The sequence below is a fragment of the Pimephales promelas genome, chromosome 14 (genome assembly GCF_988280905.1).
Source record: "Pimephales promelas chromosome 14, fPimPro1.hap1.1, whole genome shotgun sequence".
Lineage (NCBI taxonomy): Eukaryota > Metazoa > Chordata > Actinopteri > Cypriniformes > Leuciscidae > Pimephales > Pimephales promelas.
The window spans coordinates 35,705,179-35,713,965 of NC_142782.1; positions in this window are offsets into that span (position 1 = coordinate 35,705,179).

The following is an 8,787-nucleotide window of genomic DNA, read 5'->3' on the forward strand; positions in this document are numbered from 1 at the left end:
ATGATAATTCATTATGTTTATCATATTTTACTGTATAGCATATTTTATATAATTTTGCATGTATATTGTATACATTTAAGCTTGTTTGACAAATATTAGATGTAAAGATTAAACATTTAGAAGTGTTGCACAAAAACTACCCAATCATTGGGTTGTTACACCTGACCTGACCCAGGAGCTGGGTAACATAGAAACTACACAAACACGGAGAAAATAACCCAAAGCATTGACGCAAAAGACTCAACCCAGGATTTTGCATATGAGAGTTTTTAATAAACTCCATAAATCGAAAAAAAATCCTTGATATGTTTTTAGGAGTAAAATGTTGCATTAATCATATGAACAAAACTTTAGAATATAAAAATGAATAAAACTGTAAAGTTTGGTGTGTGTGAAACTGCTGAAGAGATTTCTGACTCAAACTAATGTTCAATAACGCACGTCTGATGATGTCAGACAGTCATGTGACGCTTCGGTCTGGTTTCTCTCTTTTCTCCCAGAATCCCCGGCGCACTCGTGCCACGCTGCATCACACCCAGTTTGCCTCCTGTTCCCGGACAGTCCGAAACACTTTTCCTGATCTCGTTCATCTTGATGGATTGTCAATATATGGATCGTCCTGCTCTCTAATTCAGTGAAAAAATCTAGTTTTCCATTAGTCTCTGCCTTTCTAATTTTCACTGCTGCTTTTCCACGTGTAATTATTAAAGGCAGATTCAAGAAAGCAATTACTGAACTCGGTTTGTATCTTTGAAATCTTAATAAGCCGAAGAAGTTGTTTGCCGGAGAGCAGATGTGCCGCGGCTGTGGGATTCTGGGGGATTTCTCTGAGACTCGCGCTGGTAAACAACACGAATCAAAGCGGATGAATAAATAAAGATAAATATAACTCTGCTTTCCTCGCGTCACAACTACTTTAAATTATGACTCTCCCTAATGATAATAATCAATTTCTGTTCAGCGTGTGCGAGCTGCTGTGTCATTGAGGACGTCAATAAAGGAGTTTACAGAACAGGTCAAAGGTTAACATAAGCATCAGGGTCATTACAATTTAATGCTTTGGAATATTATTTGTGTTGTAATCCAAATTCATGAAGGACTAAAAGCAAATGTTAAACTCCAGTTTTTAATGTTGTGTGTATGTGGTGTGTTTAATACGCTTTAAGACGAACTATTGTGTAAATTCATCATGTATTTCCTGCTTAGTGAGTGAGTGCGTGGAGGCGGGGCTCATTTGCATATTCATAGAACCACGCATTCTAAATGAGGCGAGGGTGTCGAGTTACATTCAAGATATTTTAAGGAAAAAACATTTAAATATATAATTTTGGTGATCAAAGATTGACGACAGGGAGACTATAAATGTATTAAATTAATTTAAAAGTAAAAAAAAACTATTTTAAAATAAGTTTTCAGTTTCTGAATTGACATTTCGGGGATTTAGTAGAATAAATAGAAAGAGATCAGTGGATGATGCACTTAATTAACCAGAAAGAAGAAGAAGTCTGGAATGTCGCCAAAGCGGATATTAATTTAAATAAATAACCTTTAACCCTCACACTCGAGCTGGTCGCCTAGATAGTGTGTAAAGCGTGGAGTTTGTAAGCAGGGAAAATACATTAAAATACGTCATTTGGGTGATAAAAGATGAGTTTCAAATCATTGAATTTAATATTAGAGCCATATACGGGCAACAACTTCATTATATCCGCTTAGATACTCGTGCTCAAACCTGTGAATCAAACCTGTAATCTGTGAATGTGTTCGTGGAATCATGGTTATTGCTGACGGGTTCAGTCTCTGTTGGTAGCGTAGCGAAGGGAAACTGTCAGGCTAGTTTCTGACACGCATTTACATTCTCCAATGACGAGTGACACCATCGAAAGGCCACAGAAAACTGCTTATTGATCAGCGTAACACTATTCAGCCGAGCAGACGAGGTTATAGCTAACAGAGGTTATAACTCCATTACGTCGCGCGTGTGTTTCTGAGCCGCTAAAGACCTGCTGATTGGCTGCTGAAGATGTTGATGGGTCTCATCGTGGCTATTAACTTCTCTCTGCGGTCATTCATAATCTCTTGCATACTAAACGCCGGCGTGTCACGACACATTTACGGGGTGAGCGATTGGAAAACAGCCAGCTAATGAAATGGGAAGAACTGGTGGCCAAAGTCATTTGACACTGCCAGCGTTTCGCCGTCTCACAATTAAATGAATTCCCACTGCATTGTGACCTTTAGCACAACACAACAAAAGAAACGCCAGGAGTCTCTCATCAGCTGTTGAATCAAAGCTAAAGCGCTTCATGTCCATAAATTACAGTCCGGGTCGCAGGCCTGGAGAGAGAGAGAGAGAGACTCAGGACTTGCTTTAGGACATCCGGACCGACCGATGGAACGATGTAATGAACAAACAAATATATTCAAAAAACTACGTCATTTTCTCAACATTCTAAACGTCCAGTTTGCTTTAAACAATAAAGAACGTTAAGGAAACAGTGTATCATTCTTCAAACATTATCAACGCTACATGTAATGTTCTCTGAAACAAGTTGCAACATTTAAAAAACGTCCATGAACGACGTATAACTTCTAAAATAATATTTATGAAATGCTTCCCAGATAAACCAAAAATGTATTCAAAAACACTTTCCATTAAGGTATGAAAACGTTATCTCCTCAACTTTAAAGAACGTTCCGGAAAGGTTCCATTGTGTGATTCATCAAACATTACGGGAATGTTCCTTATGAACGTTCTGGAACTTGTTACATTGGTAACACACATTAATGTATGAACTAACAATGAGCAGTTCATTTGTTACAGTATTTATTAATAATCTGTGTTAATGTTTGTTAATAAAAATGCTGCTGTTCATGTTAGTTCACTAACAAATACAACCTTTGATTTTAATAGCGTATTAATAACGAACGTTTGTTCGTGTGGTCATGTTTTTCTGAAAGCGAGGCCGTACTGCAGATGCCATAAACATCATGTGACAGCGGCTGTCAGAGTTCATTAAAGGCTCGTCTCGTATGATAATGCAGTGCGCGCGAGTCAGCAGCCTTGTGTGTGGCTGGAGATTCATTGATGAATGTCACATCGCCAATAGATTTATGTATGCAAATGAGCGGTCGATGCGTCCAGCGGCGCCTAAATGTACAGTAACGCTCGTGTCCGTGAGATCGTCCTCAGTCGGAGAGAGACTCGGATTATCCACACTTCTCTTCTTCCTTCGGCTCCAGTAAAGCTCGTCTGACGTCTTAAGGCAGTTTTCCATGAGCGTTTATGAGCGTCCCGTGGTCATATTCCCTGAGTTTGCTTAAAGGGCCCCGCGGGACTTCACAAATTCAAAGCAAAGGTTGCAGTTTGAGTTTAATCATTAGGCCTCAGACAGAAAGTCAATTAGTGGAGATCAATATTTTTCAGAAACATTGAAATCAGGCGAGGGCACAACTGCCTCTATTAAAGAGCGCTAATGCATGCAAATACGCAATTACCCGAGCAGTGCGTGCACACACACACTCACACTCACACACAAGGCCAGTTTGCGGCGGAAACTAAACGGGTCTGAATAATGCCTTCTTACAGACCAATCCGAATCACACTCATATTTGAGCAAGTTTGCATCATTGATTCTGTTTATTACTGTGAACAATCTCTACTGTATACAGCGCTGTAGGAATGAACCTGACTGGACTTGATTATACCAAGGAATACACGATTAAAAAGGTCATTTCATCTTTTTATCACAATCCTGACTTTTTTTCTCACAATTGCAAGTTTATTTCTTGCAAAATCAGACTTTATATCTCAAAATTCAGAGTTATATCTCTCAATTCTGAGAAAGAAAAAGTGTCAGAATTGCAAGTTATAAACTCTGAATTTGCGGGAAAGTCAGAATTGCAAGAATAAAGTAAGAATTGCAAGATATAGTCAGAATGGAAAAAGTCAGAATTGCGAGAAATAAAGTCAGAATTGTGAGTTATAAAGTCAGAATTGAAATAAAGTCAGAATCGAAAAATTCAGAATTGCAAGAAATAAAGTCAGAATTAAAATAAAGTCAGAATTGCTAGTTATAAACTCTGAATTTGCAGTAAAGTCAGAATTGCAAGTTATAAAGTCAGAATTGAAAAAGTCAGAATTGTGAGAAATAAAGTCAGAATTGTGAAAAATAAGTCAGAATTAAAAAAAGTCAGAATTGCAAGAAATAAAATCAGAACTGAAAAAGTCAGAATTGCAAGAAATAAAGTCAGAATTGCTAGTTATATACTCTTAATTTCCAGTAAAGTCAGAATTGCGAGTTATAAAGTCAGAATTTAAATAAAGTCAGAATTGAAAAATTCTGAATTGCAAGAAATAGTCAGAATTTAAATAAAGTCAGAATTGAAAAATTCAGAATTGCAAGAAATAGTCAGAATTAAAATAAAGTCAGAATTGCTAGTTATAAACTCTGAATTTGCAGTAAAGTCAGAATTGCAAGTTAAAAAGTCAGAATTGAAAGTCAGAATTGCAAGAAATAAATTCAGAATTGCGAGTTAGAAACTCTGAATTTGCAGTAAAGTCAGAATTGCGAGTTAGAAAGTCAGAATTGAAATAAAGTCAGAATTGAAAAATTCAGAATTGCAAGAAATAAAGGTCAGAATTAAAATAAAGTCAGAATTGAAATAACATCAGAATTGCGAGAAATAAATTCAGAATGGCTAGTTATAAACTCTGAATTTGCAGGAAAGTCAGAATTGCGAGTTATAAAAGTCAGAATTGCAAGAATAAAGTCAGAATTGCGAGACGGAAAGTCCGAATGACCTCTGTTATTTGTTTCTTGTGTTGTCCACAAGCGTGCGCATCAGCCTGAGGCGTGGAGTGTGTTTGCTCAGCGCTTCACACTGTTAGTCACGACCCTGATACTCAACACACCCGGAACAGGGTTTAATAGTCACCCGTGTTTATCCACACTGAACGCCACACACTCCACATCTGATACACTGCAGCTTCATCTGCTCTGACCCTCACGAGAGACACACACACACACACACGAAGGTCCGGCCGCACAAATCATTCCTCCTGCCGCTGAAAATGAGCAGGCATTGGATTATAAAGAACCATCACAAACTGATAAGAGAAATGAATTAACACCAGCCTTATCGCGCCGCTTGCCAACGCGCCGGTGAACTTCAAATTTGCCAAATCAGGAATCGCGCATGTGGAGCCGTTCCTCAAACGGCCGCGCCGGCACTCCTAAACAAAACAAAAAAGGAAACGTAATTTTAGTAGTGCTGTGCAACGATTGATCGTGATTAATCACATCCAAAATAAAAGTTTGTGTTTACATAAAATATATGCGTGTGTGTGCTGTGTAATTATTTTTTATTTAGAAACACACACACACACACACGTATGTATATTTTTGAGAAATTTTTGCATGTATTTGTATATTTATATAATATATAAATAGAATTTTTTTTAATATAAATAACACATTTCTCTAAAATATATACATCTGTGTGTATTTATATATACAAAACAACATACAACACTTTTATTCTGGATGCAATTAATTGTGAGATCACAGTCACGGTTAATTTAATTATTATAAAATCATGGAATAGGAGACATAAAAGCTTGTGCGATATATATCTGTACCTAAATAAATACATAGAGAGGAAATATAAAAAAAGGATCATATATTTCATTTGCAGTTATTACAGCACTAAGAGACTTTCATCCCATGTTTCACCGAGAACTGAGACTCACATTTGCAAGATGATATTGTTTACGGTCTGGCGTTCGTGACAAACTGGTGTAATTTCATCGGTGTCGCGAGCATGGCCTGATATTTGTTGCTCTCGGCTCCAGATTTGAATCACGGGGTCCCGAGGCCCTTCTCCTGACAGCACACAAATAATTACAGGCCGCTCTCTTCATTGGCTCTTCTATTGCTCCTCTTATCTGAAGGCCTGCGGTGCGCTTGATCAAGTAAGGTCACTGTATTCTGACCATAACACAACATAACACTGCTATTGCAGATACGATAAATAAAAACCAGACAACAGTTTATCAGTTGTGTTTAAATGTGTGTGTGTGTGTGTGTGTGTTTGCTACAAGTGTGCCTGAATTTCGAGCTTCTCCTCCAATGCAGAAGATTTAAGGGCCATTTGATCTGAATTTAAATGCGATTTAAATATTCAGTACATCCTCTGACCTGCAGGGGGCGCTAGCGTGTGTAGATGATTATTATATTTAGAGGGCGTCTTTAATACCTCAGTGTCAATTATTTGCCTTTTATTTATAGAAATTTACGTCCCTCACAAAATGGTCATCATGTTATCATTGACAAAACATTAAGTTTTATAAAAACACAATCAATAATCTTAACTGGGAGTTAAATGTATTTTAGTCACGGTTTATAGACACTACGAGTCTAAAAATACTAACAAACGACCTACAGTCTCTTCTCAAACCCAATCAGCCTTTGTTTTTAGCATTAGATATTAAATTAGCGGTTTATTATTACAACACAAACAAGCACTTTGGCCAACTGTCACAAAATGTTCATGAGACTTGTTCAGTAAACATTCACGACTATGTTCTTAAAAACAACAGTTCGTTAAAAAATGACTATTCTGTTATGATTTACTCACCTCGTTCAAACCCTGTCCTTTCACTGTGAGGACCAAAAACAGCCAAACATTCATCCAAATAATATCTTCTTTTGTTTCCCACAGAAGTCAGTCAGTGAGTCGCCAACAGAAGCGCGGTCGCGGAAAACCTTCCCGCCGTTTCTCAATCTTCATACGGAAGCCCATTTGCGCAACATAATGGTTTGGTTAATCAAATTGTGAAATAAACAGCTCAATTATGACATAGTATGCAAATAAAGATGTTCAGGTGTTTATTCAGGTTGGAAGGGATGACTTAAAAATATAAAACAAGTAATTTTAATTGTAATTTGGTTTGTCATTATTTCGAATTCTGTCATAATTGTGACTGTTAAAATAATCATTTTGATTAAGTAGGTCTATATCCTCATTTCGACTTATTTCATAATTATTTATGATTTATAAAACCATAATTTTTTTCTTATGTGGCAGAAATATGGCTGTTTTTAATGTGCATATTCAATCATCTGGAGCTCAATAAACTAAGTGAAATAAAATGAAATAAAAAAACATCTCTATTGCAAACGCCTTCTTTCATCAGTTTTTTGCACTCTTCTCTTTAACTTTTGGCAGTCTATAGAACACGAAAGGTATTTTCCCGATGCGACCGATTAGTACAGACCAAATCTCGACCATTTTTCAGCAGAAATAATCAGACAAATTTACGAGTCCGTTCAGTTCAATGGCATTGTTTATGTTCTGTGCCTCCAAAATGGCCGACTTTCGGATTAATGACGCGTATTTCCGGCTATGGGCAAATGACGTCCAATACAGTCGGCAATGCGTCATAGTTGGGGGGCGTGGTCGGCGTGGGGGAAAGTACCGCGACCATCGTATGTATTTGAATGTCAAAAATGTCATATTGCACAGATATGGGCTCTATGCACGGCGTTATTTCCGGTGAAGGATTAAGGATGCTCGATAACTTCCGCCGATCATAGGGTGCTTCTCATTTCTTATTTGTGCATCCTCGTTTCCTTTCCTTGCTTCCTTTCCTTGCGTCTCAGCTCCACCCCCTGTAGGACGCGAGGGAAGGAAGCGAGGAAAGGAGGACAGAGGAATCGAATAAAAGCTTTTTTATATCCATTGGAATACTTGATCACTCGAGCGTCACTCCACAGTGTCATCAGCAGCGCTAAAAGGATCTGCCCTTATGTTGAAGTTTGGTTATTTAATAAATTCATAATAATAAAGATAGGCTATACTGTTGAAATATTTGAGATGTGTGGTTTATATAAACTGCAAAGGTAAAGTATAAATTAAAATGATTGTGACCGATGTGAAGGGGGAGGAGAATTGACACGTGCGTCACGTTTAGTCAGTATAACAGTTCCGCGTAGGATGCACCTGTGTATCCTCGCTTATGACTCCTCAGAAAGCCTCCTATCTCCTCGATCCTCGACTCCTCACGGTGCAATTAGAGAATTGAGATGTCCTTCAAGATGGCTGAGCTCGATCGGTTTCCGGGTCATAGGAGGGAGGACGGAGGAGCGAGGAGACGAGGAGGGATATTGAGAAGCACCCATAGAGTCCAATGCAATACCGAGAATTTATATTGAATTTTATACTTAATGGTTATACTAATGAAACGTTAGTCACAAAAACAGATAAAACAGACACCCCTCGTTGTGTTTTTGCTTCTTTTTAAAATTATATTAAATAAACATATATAAAATTACATCTAAACGTATGTACGTTTCGTTTCAAAGACGGGAGGACAGTAAATATTGAAGACTCTGCCATAATCCCGTTTTCTCCGGTTCTCCTCCGCTTTAATCTACACAACCGGAAATGGACGAGCATCCTTACGTCAAATGCGGAACTTATGCGTGCATATAGCCCATTGCGAGTCATTGATGCCTGCCGACCGGAAATGGTACATTGCAAAATGAACTGTAATAGGTTATGATTACCCTTACTTAATTAAAAACTGGGTCAATGACCCAATCAAATGGCCGGAGGTGTCGTTTTCAGACTATTATATCTGGTTGAATCTCCAGGTAAGACTGTAACTCAATCAACTTGCGTATAAGTTCTATAAGTCCATAAAACCTTGTCACTTACCAATTGTACGTATGCTTCACTCCAAACTATTAATGTAAAACGGTGATCAGTAGTAGGAACTGTGAA